Genomic DNA, 24907 nt, shown 5'->3' on the forward strand with positions numbered 1-24907 from the left:
CATGGAGATAGGTTTCTTGAAAGGGCCTCTTACACACCAAGAGAAAAACAGAAGAAGAGAAAATAATTTATGCTTATACTGTGCTTCCCAGGACCATACGGTCAGAGACTGTCCCTCTCTTCAAAGACAAAAAAAGGGTAAGGAAGTTTCTATAACATCTTGTTGTAATACCTATGATTCCACCACTACATACTGTAAACTTACTCTTTTATTACAGTGGGATCTCCTACGCGTCAACGTTCCAGCAATAATTGACTCTGGTGCTACAGCATGTTATATAGATAAGAATTTCACAGAATTAAATAAAATACCACTTATGCAGAAAAAGTCTCCTGTTCTTTTACGTGGTATTGATGGGAATGTTATTACCTCAGGGCCAGTCTTATACCAAACTATACCACTACTAGTTTCTACTAATAACCATCATAGGGAATATATATCGTTTGATGTAATAACCTCGCCAGTCTCTCCTATAATTCTAGGTTTAACTTGGTTAAGCTTACACAATCCACTTATATCTTGGACTGATCTTTGTCTTACCTTCAATTCAAAATACTGCTCTACAACATGTTTTCCCATAAATATTCTACTCACATCCCCAACTACACCTGAATTTCAAATTCCTGCGGAGTATAGCGATTTTTCAGATTTATTCAACAAAACTGAATCTGAGAGCTTGCCCCCGCACAGGAAGTATGACTGCCCTATAGACATACTTCCTGGTGCTAATATTCCTTGTGGGCACATTTTTCCCCTTTCTACAACTGAGCTTAATCATTTGAAAACTTACTTAGAGGAAAACCTCAGGAAAGGGTTTATACGCCCCTCTACCTCACCGGCAGGAGCCGGAATTTTCTTTGTGAAAAACAAAGACGGCTCCCTAAGGCCTATCATTGATTATAGACAACTGAATAAAATCACGGTAAAGAATAGGTATCCGTTGCCCCTAATTCCGGAACTTATTGAAAGACTGGAGGGGGCTAAATACTTTACCAAGTTGGACCTTAGGGGGGCGTATAACTTGATTAGAGTAAGAAGTGGGGATGAGTGGCTGACGGCGTTCCGGACCCGATACGGTCACTATGAATATACGGTCATGCCGTTCGGGCTCTGTAACGCCCCGGCCACTTTCCAGCATCTGATTAATGATCTATTCAGAGATATTCTGGACGTCTTCATAGTTATTTATCTAGACGATATTTTAATATACTCCAAGAATATTACAGAACACATACTTCACGTCAGACAAGTTCTTTCCAGATTAAGAGATAATCACCTTTATCTCAAACCTGAAAAGTGTATCTTTAACACACAAAGTATAGCTTTCCTAGGTTATGTAATTACCTCCTCAGGTATATCCATGGAGGAAACAAAAATACAAGCGGTAAAGGATTGGCCTAACCCTAAATCTAGAAAAGAGATCCAACGGTTTTTGGGTTTTGCGAATTTTTATCGCAAGTTTATAAAAGACTTTTCTAAACTCACCAAACCTCTTACTATTCTAACAAAAACCACATTACCATTCAAATGGAGTCAAGAAGCACAAACAGCATTTGATTTTCTGAAAATTAAATTCACCACTGCACCTATCCTCAGATTCCCTAACCCAGATCGCCAATATGTCCTGGAGGTTGATGCCTCAGATGTTGCTGTCGGTGCTGTTCTCTCACAACGTGAAGATCTTAAACAACCTTTACACCCAGTTGCTTTTTTTTCCCGTACGCTAAATTCAGCAGAACAGAACTACCCCATCGGGGATAAAGAATTATTGGCCATTAAACTTTCCCTTGAACACTGGAGGCACCTCCTGGAAGGCACTACTGTTCCTATATTGATCTATACAGATCATAGGAATTTACAATACCTCAAGTGTACAAGAACTCTTTCCGCAAGACAAGTCAGGTGGAATCTGTTTCTTTCTAGATTCGATTATCAAATAGTTTACCGCCCAGCGAATAAAAACCATAAAGCTGACGCTCTTTCCAGATTACCTATGTATACACGATTCCAGACACCAGACCAAAGCTTAATACCAAAAGAAAGATTTATATCCTTCGTTTGTGATTCTAAACCACAGCTTTTACTGGAACAAGCAAAAGATCACAGTATACCAATAGCCCTTTTGAATAAGAAAAATGATGGGCTCTACTACTATCAAGATAAGTTGTATATCCCACCTGATCGCCGACAAAAGTTGCTTCAAACCGCACATGAATCATTGTTAGCCGGACACCCAGGGGTTAAAAAGACCCAAGAACTCATCAGCAGATCTTATTGGTGGCCTACGTTGAAGGAAGATGTCAGGTCTCATGTCATCTCGTGTCATAATTGCACGGTTTCCAAATCCACAAAACAAGCACCTTATGGCCTTCTACTACCACTCAATACACCTTCTAAGCCATGGTCCCAAATCGCAATCGACTTTATTGTAGATCTACCACAATCTAATAACAAGAACACTATATTAGTTGTAGTAGACTTATTCAGCAAAATGTCTCACTTTATCGCTTATCACAAACTACCCACAGCTATGGAAACCATTCAATTACTTATCACTCATGTTTTCAGATTGCATGGTCTTCCAAACTCCATTCTTAGTGACAGAGGAACTCAATTCTCCAGCAGATTATGGACAGAATTTTGTAAAATATTCAATATTGACAAAAAACTCACTACCGCATATCATCCACAAAGTAACGGGCAGACGGAGAGATGTAATCAGTGGATCGAACAATATCTGAGACTTTACTGCTCTGCTCAACAACATCACTGGTCCACGTATCTTCCGTACACTGAATTCTCTTTTAATAACTCTGTACACTCTACCACCAAGACCACACCGTTCTTTTCTAATTATGGTTTTCATCTCAAATTTCATCTACTACCTGATGACCATAGTCAGTTCCCCAATGTTTCAGATCTCTCCGACACCATTTCTTCTAACTTTGCTATCACCCAAGCAGCCATTGAAGACTCCAAGAGAACACAGAAGAAATATTATGACAGGAAACGGAGGACACCTCCTTCTTACACCACTGGGGACCTTGTTTGGTTGTCCACCAAGAATCTTAGACTTAACACCCCCACCAAAAAGTTTTCTCCTTTATACATAGGACCTTATCCTATTACTCAAGTCATCAACGTCAATGCTGTTAGACTTAAATTACCGGACTATATGAAAATTCATCCCACATTTCATGTGTCGCTCCTCAAGCCATATAAAGCATTGAGGAACTCTTCATCTACTAGTACTACTCCTCAAGTTTCCATAGACCCAGAGACTGAATACGAAGTTCGTGCCATTTTGGACTCCCGATATTTCCGTGGTACCGTCCAGTATCTGGTTGCTTGGAAAGGCTACTCTTCGGATCATGATTCTTGGGAACCTGCTAGTAATATCTCTGCTCCTAGGTTGCTATCCATATTCCATCGCAGGAATCCCGAACGTCCTCGTCCCTGAGCACCGGTGTTGCTCTTTGTTGGGGGGATCCTGTCAGGGTTGTTGACATAACTCCTGCTGTACCTTTAAATCCGGATCTATTATTTCCTGTCTCACTATTTAAGTCAGTCTGTACCTCCTCTCATTGCTTGGTATACGTTTGTGTTTGCTCCTGGTAGCTGAACAAAGATTTCCTAAGCCTGTTCCTTACTGCTGTCACGCAGTTTTCCCTCTACGACATACAGATTCCTGAAAGGGATTCAGGATCTATCACCATATCACTCCGCGGTGACGTCACACGCCAACCACGGAGTAACCGGAGTTCCACAATTCTTACTTGCTTTACCGGATTCTACTAAACTTCCAGGACTATCAACATACCGGATCATCCTGCTTCTGAATTAGAACTCAGCACTTCTCAGGTATACGTTTCCTCTTTAATCAAGTAAAACCGGAATCTTTGTAAATATATTCACTTAGCATCTGGGTCGTTACTATGCTCCCTTATGTTTTCTCCATCCATACCTAAAGTTATACTACAAATATAAGGCTCCTTATTTTTCCTCAAACTTGTGAACTTGCACATGTTTCCCTTTTTCATTTTTTTTATGTGACATGTCATATTTTTTCTGTGTGCTAAACACTAACTGTTAATTCAGCAGGTTACTGTGTGAGACGCTCTGCTGCATTATATTCAGTGTATAAATTACACATGTGGCAGCTATAGAGCACTCTTCACCTATATAACCTTAGATCAAATCCAGCTACCTGAATTAATTGTGTTTAGCAGTATCCAGGTGGATATACATGTTAAACCACATTAACTCTTTGCTACATACCAAATTTTATTAGAATATATATATATATAATCTCAGCAGCTGTGGTCTCACTCTCACACTATGTTCTCTTATTTGAAAAGCTCAGAGCATTTGACTGAACCTGACAGAATACCAAGCCCAACTACTATGGACCCAGCTGAGATGACAACTCACATACAGACACTTAACCAGAGGGTTGATTTCCTTACAGAGGGGTTAACTTCACTTAAAGCTGAGAATGATTCCCTTAAGGCTTATATTAAGGATTATATTGATCCTAAGATACATACATCAGAACCACATGTGAGTTTACCAGAGAAGTTTTCTGGCGATAGGTCTCAGTTTAGAGATTTCAAAAATGCTTGCCTTTTGCTCTTTACATTGAGGCCCCAGTCATACCCTAATGATAGGATCCGTGTTCTCACAGTAATATCCTATTTAAGAGGGGAGCCCCGCTCATGGGCCAATAGTTTTTTTGAGACAAACAAAGCAATACTAAATTCTTTGGATGGATTTTTTACTGCTATGGGTCAATTATATGAAGACCCCTTTAAGCAATTGACTGCCGAGACAGCACTTAGAGCTTTAAAACAAAAGAAGAGAATTGTTGAAGAGTACATCACTGATTTCAAAAGGTGGGCTAAAGATTCCCAATGGAATGATGTATCTCTTAAAAATCAGTTCAGAATTGGCCTCTCTGAATCTATTAAAGATGAGTTATCCCGCATAGACTTACCCCCCACATTAGAAGGGCTCATCAACCTTAGCATTACCATTGATAGACGCCTCAGAGAACGCATGCATGAAAAATCATATCAGGACACCCACCTTAAAAAACACACCACCACTACTTCTCCTCATGTCTCTAGTAAAACATACGCAGTACCCATGGAGATAGGTTTCTTGAAAGGGCCTCTTACACACCAAGAGAAAAACAGAAGAAGAGAAAATAATTTATGCTTATACTGTGCTTCCCAGGACCATACGGTCAGAGACTGTCCCTCTCTTCAAAGACAAAAAAAGGGTAAGGAAGTTTCTATAACATCTTGTTGTAATACCTATGATTCCACCACTACATACTGTAAACTTACTCTTTTATTACAGTGGGATCTCCTACGCGTCAACGTTCCAGCAATAATTGACTCTGGTGCTACAGCATGTTATATAGATAAGAATTTCACAGAATTAAATAAAATACCACTTATGCAGAAAAAGTCTCCTGTTCTTTTACGTGGTATTGATGGGAATGTTATTACCTCAGGGCCAGTCTTATACCAAACTATACCACTACTAGTTTCTACTAATAACCATCATAGGGAATATATATCGTTTGATGTAATAACCTCGCCAGTCTCTCCTATAATTCTAGGTTTAACTTGGTTAAGCTTACACAATCCACTTATATCTTGGACTGATCTTTCTCTTACCTTCAATTCAAAATACTGCTCTACAACATGTTTTCCCATAAATATTCTACTCACATCCCCAACTACACCTGAATTTCAAATTCCTGCGGAGTATAGCGATTTTTCAGATTTATTCAACAAAACTGAATCTGAGAGCTTGCCCCCGCACAGGAAGTATGACTGCCCTATAGACATACTTCCTGGTGCTAATATTCCTTGTGGGCACATTTTTCCCCTTTCTACAACTGAGCTTAATCATTTGAAAACTTACTTAGAGGAAAACCTCAGGAAAGGGTTTATACGCCCCTCTACCTCACCGGCAGGAGCCGGAATTTTCTTTGTGAAAAACAAAGACGGCTCCCTAAGGCCTATCATTGATTATAGACAACTGAATAAAATCACGGTAAAGAATAGGTATCCGTTGCCCCTAATTCCGGAACTTATTGAAAGACTGGAGGGGGCTAAATACTTTACCAAGTTGGACCTTAGGGGGGCGTATAACTTGATTAGAGTAAGAAGTGGGGATGAGTGGCTGACGGCGTTCCGGACCCGATACGGTCACTATGAATATACGGTCATGCCGTTCGGGCTCTGTAACGCCCCGGCCACTTTCCAGCATCTGATTAATGATCTATTCAGAGATATTCTGGACGTCTTCATAGTTATTTATCTAGACGATATTTTAATATACTCCAAGAATATTACAGAACACATACTTCATGTCAGACAAGTTCTTTCCAGATTAAGAGATAATCACCTTTATCTCAAACCTGAAAAGTGTATCTTTAACACACAAAGTATAGCTTTCCTAGGTTATGTAATTACCTCCTCAGGTATATCCATGGAGGAAACAAAAATACAAGCGGTAAAGGATTGGCCTAACCCTAAATCTAGAAAAGAGATCCAACGGTTTTTGGGTTTTGCGAATTTTTATCGCAAGTTTATAAAAGACTTTTCTAAACTCACCAAACCTCTTACTATTCTAACAAAAACCACATTACCATTCAAATGGAGTCAAGAAGCACAAACAGCATTTGATTTTCTGAAAATTAAATTCACCACTGCACCTATCCTCAGATTCCCTAACCCAGATCGCCAATATGTCCTGGAGGTTGATGCCTCAGATGTTGCTGTCGGTGCTGTTCTCTCACAACGTGAAGATCTTAAACAACCTTTACACCCAGTTGCTTTTTTTTCCCGTACGCTAAATTCAGCAGAACAGAACTACCCCATCGGGGATAAAGAATTATTGGCCATTAAACTTTCCCTTGAACACTGGAGGCACCTCCTGGAAGGCACTACTGTTCCTATATTGATCTATACAGATCATAGGAATTTACAATACCTCAAGTGTACAAGAACTCTTTCCGCAAGACAAGTCAGGTGGAATCTGTTTCTTTCTAGATTCGATTATCAAATAGTTTACCGCCCAGCGAATAAAAACCATAAAGCTGACGCTCTTTCCAGATTACCTATGTATACACGATTCCAGACACCAGACCAAAGCTTAATACCAAAAGAAAGATTTATATCCTTCGTTTGTGATTCTAAACCACAGCTTTTACTGGAACAAGCAAAAGATCACAGTATACCAATAGCCCTTTTGAATAAGAAAAATGATGGGCTCTACTACTATCAAGATAAGTTGTATATCCCACCTGATCGCCGACAAAAGTTGCTTCAAACCGCACATGAATCATTGTTAGCCGGACACCCAGGGGTTAAAAAGACCCAAGAACTCATCAGCAGATCTTATTGGTGGCCTACGTTGAAGGAAGATGTCAGGTCTCATGTCATCTCGTGTCATAATTGCACGGTTTCCAAATCCACAAAACAAGCACCTTATGGCCTTCTACTACCACTCAATACACCTTCTAAGCCATGGTCCCAAATCGCAATCGACTTTATTGTAGATCTACCACAATCTAATAACAAGAACACTATATTAGTTGTAGTAGACTTATTCAGCAAAATGTCTCACTTTATCGCTTATCACAAACTACCCACAGCTATGGAAACCATTCAATTACTTATCACTCATGTTTTCAGATTGCATGGTCTTCCAAACTCCATTCTTAGTGACAGAGGAACTCAATTCTCCAGCAGATTATGGACAGAATTTTGTAAAATATTCAATATTGACAAAAAACTCACTACCGCATATCATCCACAAAGTAATGGGCAGACGGAGAGATGTAATCAGTGGATCGAACAATATCTGAGACTTTACTGCTCTGCTCAACAACATCACTGGTCCACGTATCTTCTGTACGCTGAATTCTCTTTTAATAACTCTGTACACTCTACCACCAAGACCACACCGTTCTTTTCTAATTATGGTTTTCATCCCAAATTTCATCTACTACCTGATGACCATAGTCAGTTCCCCAATGTTTCAGATCTCTCCGACACCATTTCTTCTAACTTTGCTATCACCCAAGCAGCCATTGAAGACTCCAAGAGAACACAGAAGAAATATTATGACAGGAAACGGAGGACACCTCCTTCTTACACCACTGGGGACCTTGTTTGGTTGTCCACCAAGAATCTTAGACTTAACACCCCCACCAAAAAGTTTTCTCCTTTATACATAGGACCTTATCCTATTACTCAAGTCATCAACGTCAATGCTGTTAGACTTAAATTACCGGACTATATGAAAATTCATCCCACATTTCATGTGTCGCTCCTCAAGCCATATAAAGCATTGAGGAACTCTTCATCTACTAGTACTACTCCTCAAGTTTCCATAGACCCAGAGACTGAATACGAAGTTCGTGCCATTTTGGACTCCCGATATTTCCGTGGTACCGTCCAGTATCTGGTTGCTTGGAAAGGCTACTCTTCGGATCATGATTCTTGGGAACCTGCTAGTAATATCTCTGCTCCTAGGTTGCTATCCATATTCCATCGCAGGAATCCCGAACGTCCTCGTCCCTGAGCACCGGTGTTGCTCTTTGTTGGGGGGATCCTGTCAGGGTTGTTGACATAACTCCTGCTGTACCTTTAAATCCGGATCTATTATTTCCTGTCTCACTATTTAAGTCAGTCTGTACCTCCTCTCATTGCTTGGTATACGTTTGTGTTTGCTCCTGGTAGCTGAACAAAGATTTCCTAAGCCTGTTCCTTACTGCTGTCACGCAGTTTTCCCTCTACAACATACAGATTCCTGAAAGGGATTCAGGATCTATCACCATATCACTCCGCGGTGACGTCACACGCCAACCACGGAGTAACCGGAGTTCCACAATTCTTACTTGCTTTACCGGATTCTACTAAACTTCCAGGACTATCAACATACCGGATCATCCTGCTTCTGAATTAGAACTCAGCACTTCTCAGGTATACGTTTCCTCTTTAATCAAGTAAAACCGGAATCTTTGTAAATATATTCACTTAGCATCTGGGTCGTTACTATGCTCCCTTATGTTTTCTCCATCCATACCTAAAGTTATACTACAAATATAAGGCTCCTTATTTTTCCTCAAACTTGTGAACTTGCACATGTTTCCCTTTTTCATTTTTTTTATGTGACATGTCATATTTTTTCTGTGTGCTAAACACTAACTGTTAATTCAGCAGGTTACTGTGTGAGACGCTCTGCTGCATTATATTCAGTGTATAAATTACACATGTGGCAGCTATAGAGCACTCTTCACCTATATAACCTTAGATCAAATCCAGCTACCTGAATTAATTGTGTTTAGCAGTATCCAGGTGGATATACATGTTAAACCACATTAACTCTTTGCTACATACCAAATTTTATTAGAATATATATATATATAATCTCAGCAGCTGTGGTCTCACTCTCACACTATGTTCTCTTATTTGAAAAGCTCAGAGCATTTGACTGAACCTGACAGAATACCAAGCCCAACTACTATGGACCCAGCTGAGATGACAACTCACATACAGACACTTAACCAGAGGGTTGATTTCCTTACAGAGGGGTTAACTTCACTTAAAGCTGAGAATGATTCCCTTAAGGCTTATATTAAGGATTATATTGATCCTAAGATACATACATCAGAACCACATGTGAGTTTACCAGAGAAGTTTTCTGGCGATAGGTCTCAGTTTAGAGATTTCAAAAATGCTTGCCTTTTGCTCTTTACATTGAGGCCCCAGTCATACCCTAATGATAGGATCCGTGTTCTCACAGTAATATCCTATTTAAGAGGGGAGCCCCGCTCATGGGCCAATAGTTTTTTTGAGACAAACAAAGCAATACTAAATTCTTTGGATGGATTTTTTACTGCTATGGGTCAATTATATGAAGACCCCTTTAAGCAATTGACTGCCGAGACAGCACTTAGAGCTTTAAAACAAAAGAAGAGAATTGTTGAAGAGTACATCACTGATTTCAAAAGGTGGGCTAAAGATTCCCAATGGAATGATGTATCTCTTAAAAATCAGTTCAGAATTGGCCTCTCTGAATCTATTAAAGATGAGTTATCCCGCATAGACTTACCCCCCACATTAGAAGGGCTCATCAACCTTAGCATTACCATTGATAGACGCCTCAGAGAACGCATGCATGAAAAATCATATCAGGACACCCACCTTAAAAAACACACCACCACTACTTCTCCTCATGTCTCTAGTAAAACATACGCAGTACCCATGGAGATAGGTTTCTTGAAAGGGCCTCTTACACACCAAGAGAAAAACAGAAGAAGAGAAAATAATTTATGCTTATACTGTGCTTCCCAGGACCATACGGTCAGAGACTGTCCCTCTCTTCAAAGACAAAAAAAGGGTAAGGAAGTTTCTATAACATCTTGTTGTAATACCTATGATTCCACCACTACATACTGTAAACTTACTCTTTTATTACAGTGGGATCTCCTACGCGTCAACGTTCCAGCAATAATTGACTCTGGTGCTACAGCATGTTATATAGATAAGAATTTCACAGAATTAAATAAAATACCACTTATGCAGAAAAAGTCTCCTGTTCTTTTACGTGGTATTGATGGGAATGTTATTACCTCAGGGCCAGTCTTATACCAAACTATACCACTACTAGTTTCTACTAATAACCATCATAGGGAATATATATCGTTTGATGTAATAACCTCGCCAGTCTCTCCTATAATTCTAGGTTTAACTTGGTTAAGCTTACACAATCCACTTATATCTTGGACTGATCTTTCTCTTACCTTCAATTCAAAATACTGCTCTACAACATGTTTTCCCATAAATATTCTACTCACATCCCCAACTACACCTGAATTTCAAATTCCTGCGGAGTATAGCGATTTTTCAGATTTATTCAACAAAACTGAATCTGAGAGCTTGCCCCCGCACAGGAAGTATGACTGCCCTATAGACATACTTCCTGGTGCTAATATTCCTTGTGGGCACATTTTTCCCCTTTCTACAACTGAGCTTAATCATTTGAAAACTTACTTAGAGGAAAACCTCAGGAAAGGGTTTATACGCCCCTCTACCTCACCGGCAGGAGCCGGAATTTTCTTTGTGAAAAACAAAGACGGCTCCCTAAGGCCTATCATTGATTATAGACAACTGAATAAAATCACGGTAAAGAATAGGTATCCGTTGCCCCTAATTCCGGAACTTATTGAAAGACTGGAGGGGGCTAAATACTTTACCAAGTTGGACCTTAGGGGGGCGTATAACTTGATTAGAGTAAGAAGTGGGGATGAGTGGCTGACGGCGTTCCGGACCCGATACGGTCACTATGAATATACGGTCATGCCGTTCGGGCTCTGTAACGCCCCGGCCACTTTCCAGCATCTGATTAATGATCTATTCAGAGATATTCTGGACGTCTTCATAGTTATTTATCTAGACGATATTTTAATATACTCCAAGAATATTACAGAACACATACTTCACGTCAGACAAGTTCTTTCCAGATTAAGAGATAATCACCTTTATCTCAAACCTGAAAAGTGTATCTTTAACACACAAAGTATAGCTTTCCTAGGTTATGTAATTACCTCCTCAGGTATATCCATGGAGGAAACAAAAATACAAGCGGTAAAGGATTGGCCTAACCCTAAATCTAGAAAAGAGATCCAACGGTTTTTGGGTTTTGCGAATTTTTATCGCAAGTTTATAAAAGACTTTTCTAAACTCACCAAACCTCTTACTATTCTAACAAAAACCACATTACCATTCAAATGGAGTCAAGAAGCACAAACAGCATTTGATTTTCTGAAAATTAAATTCACCACTGCACCTATCCTCAGATTCCCTAACCCAGATCGCCAATATGTCCTGGAGGTTGATGCCTCAGATGTTGCTGTCGGTGCTGTTCTCTCACAACGTGAAGATCTTAAACAACCTTTACACCCAGTTGCTTTTTTTCCCCGTACGCTAAATTCAGCAGAACAGAACTACCCCATCGGGGATAAAGAATTATTGGCCATTAAACTTTCCCTTGAACACTGGAGGCACCTCCTGGAAGGCACTACTGTTCCTATATTGATCTATACAGATCATAGGAATTTACAATACCTCAAGTGTACAAGAACTCTTTCCGCAAGACAAGTCAGGTGGAATCTGTTTCTTTCTAGATTCGATTATCAAATAGTTTACCGCCCAGCGAATAAAAACCATAAAGCTGACGCTCTTTCCAGATTACCTATGTATACACGATTCCAGACACCAGACCAAAGCTTAATACCAAAAGAAAGATTTATATCCTTCGTTTGTGATTCTAAACCACAGCTTTTACTGGAACAAGCAAAAGATCACAGTATACCAATAGCCCTTTTGAATAAGAAAAATGATGGGCTCTACTACTATCAAGATAAGTTGTATATCCCACCTGATCGCCGACAAAAGTTGCTTCAAACCGCACATGAATCATTGTTAGCCGGACACCCAGGGGTTAAAAAGACCCAAGAACTCATCAGCAGATCTTATTGGTGGCCTACGTTGAAGGAAGATGTCAGGTCTCATGTCATCTCGTGTCATAATTGCACGGTTTCCAAATCCACAAAACCAGCACCTTATGGCCTTCTACTACCACTCAATACACCTTCTAAGCCATGGTCCCAAATCGCAATCGACTTTATTGTAGATCTACCACAATCTAATAACAAGAACACTATATTAGTTGTAGTAGACTTATTCAGCAAAATGTCTCACTTTATCGCTTATCACAAACTACCCACAGCTATGGAAACCATTCAATTACTTATCACTCATGTTTTCAGATTGCATGGTCTTCCAAACTCCATTCTTAGTGACAGAGGAACTCAATTCTCCAGCAGATTATGGACAGAATTTTGTAAAATATTCAATATTGACAAAAAACTCACTACCGCATATCATCCACAAAGTAACGGGCAGACGGAGAGATGTAATCAGTGGATCGAACAATATCTGAGACTTTACTGCTCTGCTCAACAACATCACTGGTCCACGTATCTTCCGTACACTGAATTCTCTTTTAATAACTCTGTACACTCTACCACCAAGACCACACCGTTCTTTTCTAATTATGGTTTTCATCTCAAATTTCATCTACTACCTGATGACCATAGTCAGTTCCCCAATGTTTCAGATCTCTCCGACACCATTTCTTCTAACTTTGCTATCACCCAAGCAGCCATTGAAGACTCCAAGAGAACACAGAAGAAATATTATGACAGGAAACGGAGGACACCTCCTTCTTACACCACTGGGGACCTTGTTTGGTTGTCCACCAAGAATCTTAGACTTAACACCCCCACCAAAAAGTTTTCTCCTTTATACATAGGACCTTATCCTATTACTCAAGTCATCAACGTCAATGCTGTTAGACTTAAATTACCGGACTATATGAAAATTCATCCCACATTTCATGTGTCGCTCCTCAAGCCATATAAAGCATTGAGGAACTCTTCATCTACTAGTACTACTCCTCAAGTTTCCATAGACCCAGAGACTGAATACGAAGTTCGTGCCATTTTGGACTCCCGATATTTCCGTGGTACCGTCCAGTATCTGGTTGCTTGGAAAGGCTACTCTTCGGATCATGATTCTTGGGAACCTGCTAGTAATATCTCTGCTCCTAGGTTGCTATCCATATTCCATCGCAGGAATCCCGAACGTCCTCGTCCCTGAGCACCGGTGTTGCTCTTTGTTGGGGGGATCCTGTCAGGGTTGTTGACATAACTCCTGCTGTACCTTTAAATCCGGATCTATTATTTCCTGTCTCACTATTTAAGTCAGTCTGTACCTCCTCTCATTGCTTGGTATACGTTTGTGTTTGCTCCTGGTAGCTGAACAAAGATTTCCTAAGCCTGTTCCTTACTGCTGTCACGCAGTTTTCCCTCTACGACATACAGATTCCTGAAAGGGATTCAGGATCTATCACCATATCACTCCGCGGTGACGTCACACGCCAACCACGGAGTAACCGGAGTTCCACAATTCTTACTTGCTTTACCGGATTCTACTAAACTTCCAGGACTATCAACATACCGGATCATCCTGCTTCTGAATTAGAACTCAGCACTTCTCAGGTATACGTTTCCTCTTTAATCAAGTAAAACCGGAATCTTTGTAAATATATTCACTTAGCATCTGGGTCGTTACTATGCTCCCTTATGTTTTCTCCATCCATACCTAAAGTTATACTACAAATATAAGGCTCCTTATTTTTCCTCAAACTTGTGAACTTGCACATGTTTCCCTTTTTCATTTTTTTTAAGTGACATGTCATATTTTTACTGTGTGCTAAACACTAACTGTTAATTCAGCAGGTTACTGTGTGAGACGCTCTGCTGCATTATATTCAGTGTATAAATTACACATGTGGCAGCTATAGAGCACTCTTCACCTATATAACCTTAGATCAAATCCAGCTACCTGAATTAATTGTGTTTAGCAGTATCCAGGTGGATATACATGTTAAACCACATTAACTCTTTGCTACATACCAAATTTTATTAGAATATATATATATATAATCTCAGCAGCTGTGGTCTCACTCTCACACTATGTTCTCTTATTTGAAAAGCTCAGAGCATTTGACTGAACCTGACAGAATACCAAGCCCAACTACTATGGACCCAGCTGAGATGACAACTCACATACAGACACTTAACCAGAGGGTTGATTTCCTTACAGAGGGGTTAACTTCACTTAAAGCTGAGAATGATTCCCTTAAGGCTTATATTAAGGATTATATTGATCCTAAGATACATACATCAGAACCACATGTGAGTTTACCAGAGAAGTTTTCTGGCGATAGGTCTCAGTTTAGAGATTTCAAAAATGCTTGCCTTTTGCTCTTTACATTGAGGCCCCAGTCATACCCTAATGATAGGATCCGTGTTCTCACAGTAATATCCTATTTAAGAGGGGAGCCCCGCTCATGGGCCAATAGTTTTTTTGAGACAAACGAAGCAATACTAAATTCTTTGGATGGATTTTTTACTGCTATGGGTCAATTATATGAAGACCCCTTTAAGCAATTGACTGCCGAGACAGCACTTAGAGCTTTAAAACAAAAGAAGAGAATTGTTGAAGAGTACATCACTGATTTCAAAAGGTGGGCTAAAGATTCCCAATGGAATGATGTATCTCTTAAAAATCAGTTCAGAATTGGCCTCTCTGAATCTATTAAAGATGAGTTATCCCGCATAGACTTACCCCCCACATTAGAAGGGCTCATCAACCTTAGCATTACCATTGATAGACGCCTCAGAGAACGCATGCATGAAAAATCATATCAGGACACCCACCTTAAAAAACACACCACCACTACTTCTCCTCATGTCTCTAGTAAAACATACGCAGAACCCATGGAGATAGGTTTCTTGAAAGGGCCTCTTACACACCAAGAGAAAAACAGAAGAAGAGAAAATAATTTATGCTTATACTGTGCTTCCCAGGACCATACGGTCAGAGACTGTCCCTCTCTTCAAAGACAAAAAAAGGGTAAGGAAGTTTCTATAACATCTTGTTGTAATACCTATGATTCCACCACTACATACTGTAAACTTACTCTTTTATTACAGTGGGATCTCCTACGCGTCAACGTTCCAGCAATAATTGACTCTGGTGCTACAGCATGTTATATAGATAAGAATTTCACAGAATTAAATAAAATACCACTTATGCAGAAAAAGTCTCCTGTTCTTTTACGTGGTATTGATGGGAATGTTATTACCTCAGGGCCAGTCTTATACCAAACTATACCACTACTAGTTTCTACTAATAACCATCATAGGGAATATATATCGTTTGATGTAATAACCTCGCCAGTCTCTCCTATAATTCTAGGTTTAACTTGGTTAAGCTTACACAATCCACTTATATCTTGGACTGATCTTTCTCTTACCTTCAATTCAAAATACTGCTCTACAACATGTTTTCCCATAAATATTCTACTCACATCCCCAACTACACCTGAATTTCAAATTCCTGCGGAGTATAGCGATTTTTCAGATTTATTCAACAAAACTGAATCTGAGAGCTTGCCCCCGCACAGGAAGTATGACTGCCCTATAGACATACTTCCTGGTGCTAATATTCCTTGTGGGCACATTTTTCCCCTTTCTACAACTGAGCTTAATCATTTGAAAACTTACTTAGAGGAAAACCTCAGGAAAGGGTTTATACGCCCCTCTACCTCACCAGCAGGAGCCGGAATTTTCTTTGTGAAAAACAAAGACGGCTCCCTAAGGCCTATCATTGATTATAGACAACTGAATAAAATCACGGTAAAGAATAGGTATCCGTTGCCCCTAATTCCGGAACTTATTGAAAGACTGGAGGGGGCTAAATACTTTACCAAGTTGGACCTTAGGGGGGCGTATAACTTGATTAGAGTAAGAAGTGGGGATGAGTGGCTGACGGCGTTCCGGACCCGATACGGTCACTATGAATATACGGTCATGCCGTTCGGGCTCTGTAACGCCCCGGCCACTTTCATCTTTAACACACAAAGTATAGCTTTCCTAGGTTATGTAATTACCTCCTCAGGTATATCCATGGAGGAAACAAAAATACAAGCGGTAAAGGATTGGCCTAACCCTAAATCTAGAAAAGAGATCCAACGGTTTTTGGGTTTTGCGAATTTTTATCGCAAGTTTATAAAAGACTTTTCTAAACTCACCAAACCTCTTACTATTCTAACAAAAACCACATTACCATTCAAATGGAGTCAAGAAGCACAAACAGCATTTGATTTTCTGAAAATTAAATTCACCACTGCACCTATCCTCAGATTCCCTAACCCAGATCGCCAATATGTCCTGGAGGTTGATGCCTCAGATGTTGCTGTCGGTGCTGTTCTCTCACAACGTGAAGATCTTAAACAACCTTTACACCCAGTTGCTTTTTTTTCCCGTACGCTAAATTCAGCAGAACAGAACTACCCCATCGGGGATAAAGAATTATTGGCCATTAAACTTTCCCTTGAACACTGGAGGCACCTCCTGGAAGGCACTACTGTTCCTATATTGATCTATACAGATCATAGGAATTTACAATACCTCAAGTGTACAAGAACTCTTTCCGCAAGACAAGTCAGGTGGAATCTGTTTCTTTCTAGATTCGATTATCAAATAGTTTACCGCCCAGCGAATAAAAACCATAAAGCTGACGCTCTTTCCAGATTACCTATGTATACACGATTCCAGACACCAGACCAAAGCTTAATACCAAAAGAAAGATTTATATCCTTCGTTTGTGATTCTAAACCACAGCTTTTACTGGAACAAGCAAAAGATCACAGTATACCAATAGCCCTTTTGAATAAGAAAAATGATGGGCTCTACTACTATCAAGATAAGTTGTATATCCCACCTGATCGCCGACAAAAGTTGCTTCAAACCGCACATGAATCATTGTTAGCCGGACACCCAGGGGTTAAAAAGACCCAAGAACTCATCAGCAGATCTTATTGGTGGCCTACGTTGAAGGAAGATGTCAGGTCTCATGTCATCTCGTGTCATAATTGCACGGTTTCCAAATCCACAAAACAAGCACCTTATGGCCTTCTACTACCACTCAGTACACCTTCTAAGCCATGGTCCCAAATCGCAATCGACTTTATTGTAGATCTACCACAATCTAATAACAAGAACACTATATTAGTTGTAGTAGACTTATTCAGCAAAATGTCTCACTTTATCGCTTATCACAAACTACCCACAGCTATGGAAACCATTCAATTACTTATCACTCATGTTTTCAGATTGCATGGTCTTCCAAACTCCATTCTTAGTGACAGAGGAACTCAATTCTCCAGCAGATTATGAACAGAATTTTGTAAAATATTCAATATTGACAAAAAACTCACTACCGCATATCATCCACAAAGTAACGGGCAGACGGAGAGATGTAATCAGTGGATCGAACAATATCTGAGACTTTACTGCTCTGCTCAACAACATCACTGGTCCACGTATCTTCCGTACGCTGAATTCTCTTTTAATAACTCTGTACACTCTACCACCAAGACCACACCGTTCTTTTCTAATTATGGTTTTCATCCCAAATTTCATCTACTACCTGATGACCATAGTCAGTTCCCCAATGTTTCAGATCTCTCCGACACCATTTCTTCTAACTTTGCTATCACCCAAGCAGCCATTGAAGACTCCAAGAGAACACAGAAGAAATATTATGACAGGAAACGGATGTCACAGTTCAACCTGAATCTGCTTAATAAAAGGATCAAATATGCAGTTTAGTATTTATGTGTATCATTCTTTTTTCAGAAAATAAAGTGTTTGTACCTGAATAAATCATTAAACTAAAATTCTGTTTAGGCTTATGATTTATCTAGGATTTAATTTACCACCTTGTAGTTGTATGATGTTTATCTTTAACAATCACACAACTACTATGTGGTTTACTAATATACCTGAATAGATATATTAGATATGTTATTAAGATATATGGTATATTTGAGAGGTGTATGTTTATGCAACAAAACAGATTTTAAATACTCTCCTGGTTGATAGAAACTTTCCATATGATAATATTATCGTAAGATGATATAAACGATATAGCAAGTGATAAGATGAAAAAATAATAGAGTCTCCAGAAATGTTCCGGTATGAATAAACTCCAAGTTGCATTAAGAGAAAAAATATATACAGTATACGAGGATAGTCTTAGCAAGATCTGATGGTAAGTTCAAATATCCAAAGCGGTAAGTACTTACTCGCAGGAGAGAGAGGGAGAGGAGCCTCAGGCTGCAGCTGCGGCACTAGTGTGTTTGAGCGCGAAGTCCGTTCAGTGAAGGAGGCGGTGCTGAGGCAGAGCGGTCAGGTGTCAGCGATACCTGACAGGTTGCAGAATTCAGTAACGGCCACAAGGAGGAGGCATGTAAGAATCCCAAAACAGAATAGGTGAATCTCAATTACAAGCAATGAGAGAATGAACAAAAGGCTCCTTATAAAGGGAGCTAAGTAACCAATTAAAGGTACAGGCATGAGAGAGTCAATATATGACAGGTCCCCCACCCAAGGAAAACCTCCAGGTTTTCAAAAAGAGGGTCTATCCGGATATCGTCTATGGAAAAGTCTCACCAAGCGGGGGGCAGAGACCTGTGAAGCAAATTCCCAAGAGTCCTCATCAGGTGAATAACCCGACCAGCGGATAAGGTATTGTAAATCCCCACGAAATACTCTTGAGTCCAGTATGTCAGAAACTTCATAATCTACCTCTGATGATGAAGTATCAGGTGGCGCAGTCAAAGGGACCGGTTGCGACCGAACAGGTGTGTACGGTTTCAACAGTGAGACGTGAAATGAAGGATGTATACGGAATTTCTCAGGCAACTGCAAAGTTACTGCATTTGAATTAATAATTTTAGTAATTGGAAATGGACCAACATATAATTGGTTAAACTTTGCCTTAGTAGTCGGAATTTTCAAATGACGGGTGGATAACCATACTAAGTCACCAACTTTATAGTTAGGTGCTGGTCGCCGTCGTAAGTTGTAATAATGTTGTTGTTGGGATTGAGCTTTTTGAATATTTTCTTTTAAAAGATTAAAGGTTTGTGCAATTGAGTTGACCAAGTCGTTTACTACAGGACATGGCACATGAATGTTTTGATGAAATTCATATTCCGGATTAAATCCGTAATTTGCGTAAAACGGAGTTAACTGAGTGGAGGTATTCTTAGTATTGTTATAAGCAAATTCAGCAGTTGCTAAAAAATCTGCCCACTTCTCTTGTTGTTGAGAACAATGAATTCTTAAATATTGTTCTAATGCCTGATTGGTACGTTCGCACTGTCCATTAGTTTGCGGATGATAAGAAGTGGTTAATTTTCTTGTGATATTCAACCTTTGGCATAGTGAATGCCAGAATTTTGAGGTAAATTGACTACCACGGTCAGTTAAGACACTTGTTGGAAGACCGTGTAGTCTCACTATATGGTTCAGAAATAACTCAGCTGTTTGTGAGGCAGTAGGTAATGCTTGTATAGGTAGAAAATGTGCCATTTTAGTGAAAAGGTCAATTACCACTAAAATTGTAGTGAAACTTTTCGATGTTGGTAATTCAACAATGAAGTCCATTGCGACTTCCTTCCATGGTCGTTCCGGAATGGGTAAAGACATCAAATACCCATATGGCCTTTTATGTTCCTTTTTATGTTGAATACAAATTGTACAGGTGTGCACATAGTCCTCAACTGATTTCCACATTTTGGGCCACCAGTATTTCCTTTTTAATAAATGATAGGTATTTTGGATACCCGGATGACCATTTAGAATCGAATCATGGTTCTGTTTTAAAATACTTCCTTGTAACGATGGAGGTATGTATAATAAATTCCCGAAGTAATACAACCCATCTGAACCTTTCGTTAGGTTATATCTTTCTGGGTTGCAATTACCTCCAAGTGAATATTCTTTCTCTTGTTCAGAAGTCAAAGTACAAGATATGAAATGTCCTAGTGGTAAAATAGTACTTGGTGATGATTTTTTGTTATGTAACACCTTCTGTCTTGATAAAGCGTCTGCTTTTCCATTCCTTGAACCAGGTCGGTATTGGATATGAAAATTAAACCTGGTAAAAAACAAACTCCATCTCAGCTGTCTAGACGACAAAGTCCGATTAGTTTGTAAATATTCCAAGTTTTTATGGTCAGTAATAACCAAAATTGGTGTCTCAGTTCCTTCTAGTAAATGTCTCCAATTTTCAAAAGCAGATTTTATGGATAGGAGCTCTTTTTCTCCAATAGGATAATTAATCTCTGCTGGAGACAGAGATCTTGAAAAATATGCTACAGGATGCATTGGATCTAACAAACTCTTCCTTTGAGACAAAATAGCCCCTAAAGCAGAGTCAGAGGCATCCACCTCAAGTATAAACTGCTTATTAGGGTCTGGAAATTGGAGTATGGGTGCCGTAGTAAAACTACATTTCAAGGTATCGAATGCTTGTTGTGCTTCTGTACTCCAATTAAAAGGAATATGTTTACTTGTAAGTCTTGTCAATGGTTTGACAATATGTGAAAAATTTTTGATAAATTTTCGGTAAAAGTTTGAAAATCCCAAAAAACTCTGCAATTCCTTCACTGTGGTTGGTCTTGGCCAACCTGTTATAGCTGTTATTTTTGTATCTTCCATGTTAATACCTTCAGCGGTTATTTTGTATCCTAGGAAAGAAATATCTTGTGTGTGGAAGATACATTTTTCAGGTTTAGCGTATAGTTGATTCTCTCTAAGTCTTGTTAAAACTGTTGTAACATGTTTTATATGCTGTTCTAAGGATTCTGAATATATTAAAATATCATCCAGATAAATTATGATACAGACATCCAGTAAATCTCTAAATAGTTCATTTATAAAATACTGGAATGTCGCGGGGGCATTACAGAGCCCGAATGGCATCACAGTATATTCGTACAATCCGTACCTAGTACGGAATGCTGAGAGCCATTCGTCTCCTTTTCTAATTCGAATCAAGTTATAGGCTCCCCTTAGATCCAATTTTGTAAAAATTGTTGCATTACCCAACCTTTCTATTAATTCTGTAATTAAAGGTAGAGGGTACCGGTTCTTAACTGTAACTTTATTTAATTGTCTGTAATCAATGATTGGCCTGAGAGTACCATCTTTGTTACGGACGAAAAACATTCCAGCTGCTGCTGGAGAGGTAGATGGTCTAATGAACCCCTTTCTTAGATTTTCATCTAAATATTGTTTAAGATGTGTGAGTTCAGGCTGAGAAAGGGGATAAATATGACCATGTGGAATTGGGGAACCAGGTAACAATTCAATTGGACAGTCGAAATCCCTGTGAGGGGGCAATGATTCTGCTTCCTTCTTGTCAAAGACATCTAGGAAGGAGGAATATTCTTTTGGTATGTGGTTACATGTGTCTTCAGAATCTGCTTGTATAATACAGATCTTAGACTGACAACTATTCCTGCAATAGTCTGAGGAGAATTGAATTTTATTTGTGGACCAGTCTATAATTGGTTGATGTTGTTGTAACCACTTTAACCCCAAAATAATTGGGAATAAAGGTGAAGGTGTAATGTCAAAAGTAATATTCTCAATATGACCATCTTGTGTACTCATAACTAACCTCTGTGTTTGATGTGTAATTGAACCATGTAAAGCTTGGCTACCATCAAAAACTCTTAAAACATAAGGATGATTTATGTCTTTTATTGGTATTTCATGTTTACACACCACATGATAATCTATGAAGTTGCTTGTTGCACCTGAGTCAATGAGTGCCTTCAAAGTAATCTTTTTTGAACCCCACTGTAATGAGATAAGTAAAAAACAATAAGTTGAATTTACACTTCTCATATCAAAAGAGCTTGGTTTATTATGTATCTCACCTTTCTTTGTTTTCAAAAGGTTAGGACATTCCTTGACCTCATGTTCTTTGGCAGCACAATAAAGGCAAAGATTGTTGTCCCTTCTTCTCCTTTTCTCTTCCATAGATAGAGGACCCCTAATCACATCTATTTCCATAGGTTCATCTGGTGTTTTGTACTGTTGAGTACTAATAGGGTTACTTATTCTCTTTGATACTGTTTCCTGATTAAACCTTTCTCTCTTTCTCTCCCTTAACCTTCTATCTATATTGATGGATAGAGACATGAGATTATCTAAAGTTTCTGGTATATCAACTCGTGAGAGTTCATCCTTCAATGCATCTGACAACCCAAGTCTGAATTGATTGCGCAATGAAATATTATTCCATTGTGAGTCCTTAGACACTCTCTTAAATTCTGCTATGTAATCCTCCACGGGCCTTTTCCCTTGTCTAAGAGCTCTCATAGCATTTTCAGATGTTATCTGTTTGCATGGGTCATCATAGAGAAGTGCCATAGCTTGAAAAAAATCCTCTAAACTATCCAATAAGGGGTCATTTAGCTCAAAATAGGAGTTTGCCCATGTTCTGGGTTCTCCTCTTAGATATGATATTACTGTTAGAACTCTCTGTTTGTCTGTGGTATAAGTCTTAGGTTTTAGAGTAAAAAGTAATAAGCATGAGTTTTTAAAGTCTCTAAATTGACTTCTGTCACCAAAAAACTTTTCTGATGGTGATACATTTGGTTCATTGGTAGAATCCACAGTAAGCTGTTTAGGAGTTACTGTTTCTTTAAGAATGTCTTTTAAAGTCTGATTCTCTAATTGAAGTTGTCTTAACCCTTGTGAGAGCTGTTCAACCCTCTGGGATAAATTATAGACATGTGAAGGTAATTCTGCTTGATCCATTTTTTAGGGCTTGTAATTCTGTCACAGTTCAACCTGAATCTGCTTAATAAAAGGATCAAATATGCAGTTTAGTATTTATGTGTATCATTCTTTTTTCAGAAAATAAAGGCCTAGATTTGGAGTTTGGCGGTAAAAGGGCTGTTAACGCTCCGCAGGCTTTTTTCTGGCCGCACCATAAAATTAACTCTGGTATCGAGAGTTCAAACAAAAGCTGCGTTAGGCTCCAAAAAAGGAGCGTAGAGCATTTTTACCGCAAATGCAACTCCCGATACCAGAGTTGCTTACGGACGCGGCCGGCATCAAAAACGTGCTCGTGCACGATTCCCCCATAGGAAACAATGGGGCTGTTTGAGCTGAAAAAAAACCTAACACCTGCAAAAAAGCAGCGTTCAGCTCCTAACGCAGCCCCATTGTTTCCTATGGGGAAACACTTCCTACGTCTGCACCTAACACCCTAACATGTACCCCGAGTCTAAACACCCCTAACCTTACACTTATTAACCCCTATTCTGCCGCCCCCGCTATCACTGACCCCTGCATTACACTTTTAACCCCTAATCTGCCGCTCCGTAAACCGCCGCAACCTACGTTATCCCTATGTACCCCTAATCTGCTGCCCTAACATCGCCGACCCCTATGTTATATTTATTAACCCCTAATCTGCCCCCCACAACGTCGCCGACACCTACCTACACTTATTAACCGCTAATCTGCCGAGCGGACCTGAGCGCTACTATAATAAAGTTATTAACCCCTAATCCGCCTCACTAACCCTATCATAAATAGTATTAACCCCTAATCTGCCCTCCCTAACATCGCCGACACCTAACTTCAATTATTAACCCCTAATCTTCCGATCGGAGCTCACCGCTATTCTAATAAATGTATTAACCCCTAAAGCTAAGTCTAACCCTAACACTAACACCCCCCTAACTTAAATATAATTTACATCTAACGAAATAAATTAACTCTTATTAAATAAATTAATCCTATTTAAAGCTAAATACTTACCTGTAAAATAAACCCTAATATAGCTACAATATAAATTATAATTATATTATAGCTATTTTAGGATTAATATTTATTTTACAGGCAACTTGGTATTTATTTTAACTAGGTACAATAGCTATTAAATAGTTAAGAACTATTTAATAGTTACCTAGTTAAAATAATAACAAATTTACCTGTAAAATAAATCCTAACCTAAGATATAATTAAACCTAACACTACCCTATCAATAAAATAATTAAATAAACTACCTACAATTACCTACAATTAACCTAACACTACACTATCAATAAATTAAATAAACACAATTGCTACAAATAAATACAATTAAATAAACTAGCTAAAGTACAAAAAATAAAAAAGAACTAAGTTACAGAAAATAAAAAAATATTTACAAACATAAGAAAAATATTACAACAATTTTAAACTAATTACACCTACTCTAAGCCCCCTAATAAAATAACAAAGCCCCCCAAAATAAAAAATTCCCTACCCTATTCTAAATTAAAAAAGTTACAAGCTCTTTTACCTTACCAGCCCTGAACAGGGCCCTTTGCG

General features: G+C 39.0%; 4 long non-coding RNA genes across 4 annotated transcripts; all 4 read left to right on the forward strand.

Moving 5' to 3' along the window:
- Window positions 1–327, forward strand: LOC128648241 (uncharacterized). The gene is made up of 2 exons (XR_008400547.1): window positions 1–137; window positions 218–327. It is a non-coding gene; the product is annotated as an uncharacterized LOC128648241 (long non-coding RNA).
- A 4817-nt stretch (window positions 328–5144) lies between these two features.
- Window positions 5145–5471, forward strand: LOC128648242 (uncharacterized). The gene is made up of 2 exons (XR_008400548.1): window positions 5145–5281; window positions 5362–5471. It is a non-coding gene; the product is annotated as an uncharacterized LOC128648242 (long non-coding RNA).
- A 4817-nt stretch (window positions 5472–10288) lies between these two features.
- Window positions 10289–10615, forward strand: LOC128648243 (uncharacterized). The gene is made up of 2 exons (XR_008400549.1): window positions 10289–10425; window positions 10506–10615. It is a non-coding gene; the product is annotated as an uncharacterized LOC128648243 (long non-coding RNA).
- A 4817-nt stretch (window positions 10616–15432) lies between these two features.
- On the forward strand, window positions 15433–15759 carry LOC128648244 (uncharacterized). Its single transcript, XR_008400550.1, has 2 exons — window positions 15433–15569; window positions 15650–15759. It is a non-coding gene; the product is annotated as an uncharacterized LOC128648244 (long non-coding RNA).
- The last annotated feature ends 9148 nt before the right edge of the window (window positions 15760–24907 follow it).

The sequence above is a fragment of the Bombina bombina genome, chromosome 2 (genome assembly GCF_027579735.1).
Source record: "Bombina bombina isolate aBomBom1 chromosome 2, aBomBom1.pri, whole genome shotgun sequence".
Taxonomy (NCBI): domain Eukaryota; kingdom Metazoa; phylum Chordata; class Amphibia; order Anura; family Bombinatoridae; genus Bombina; species Bombina bombina.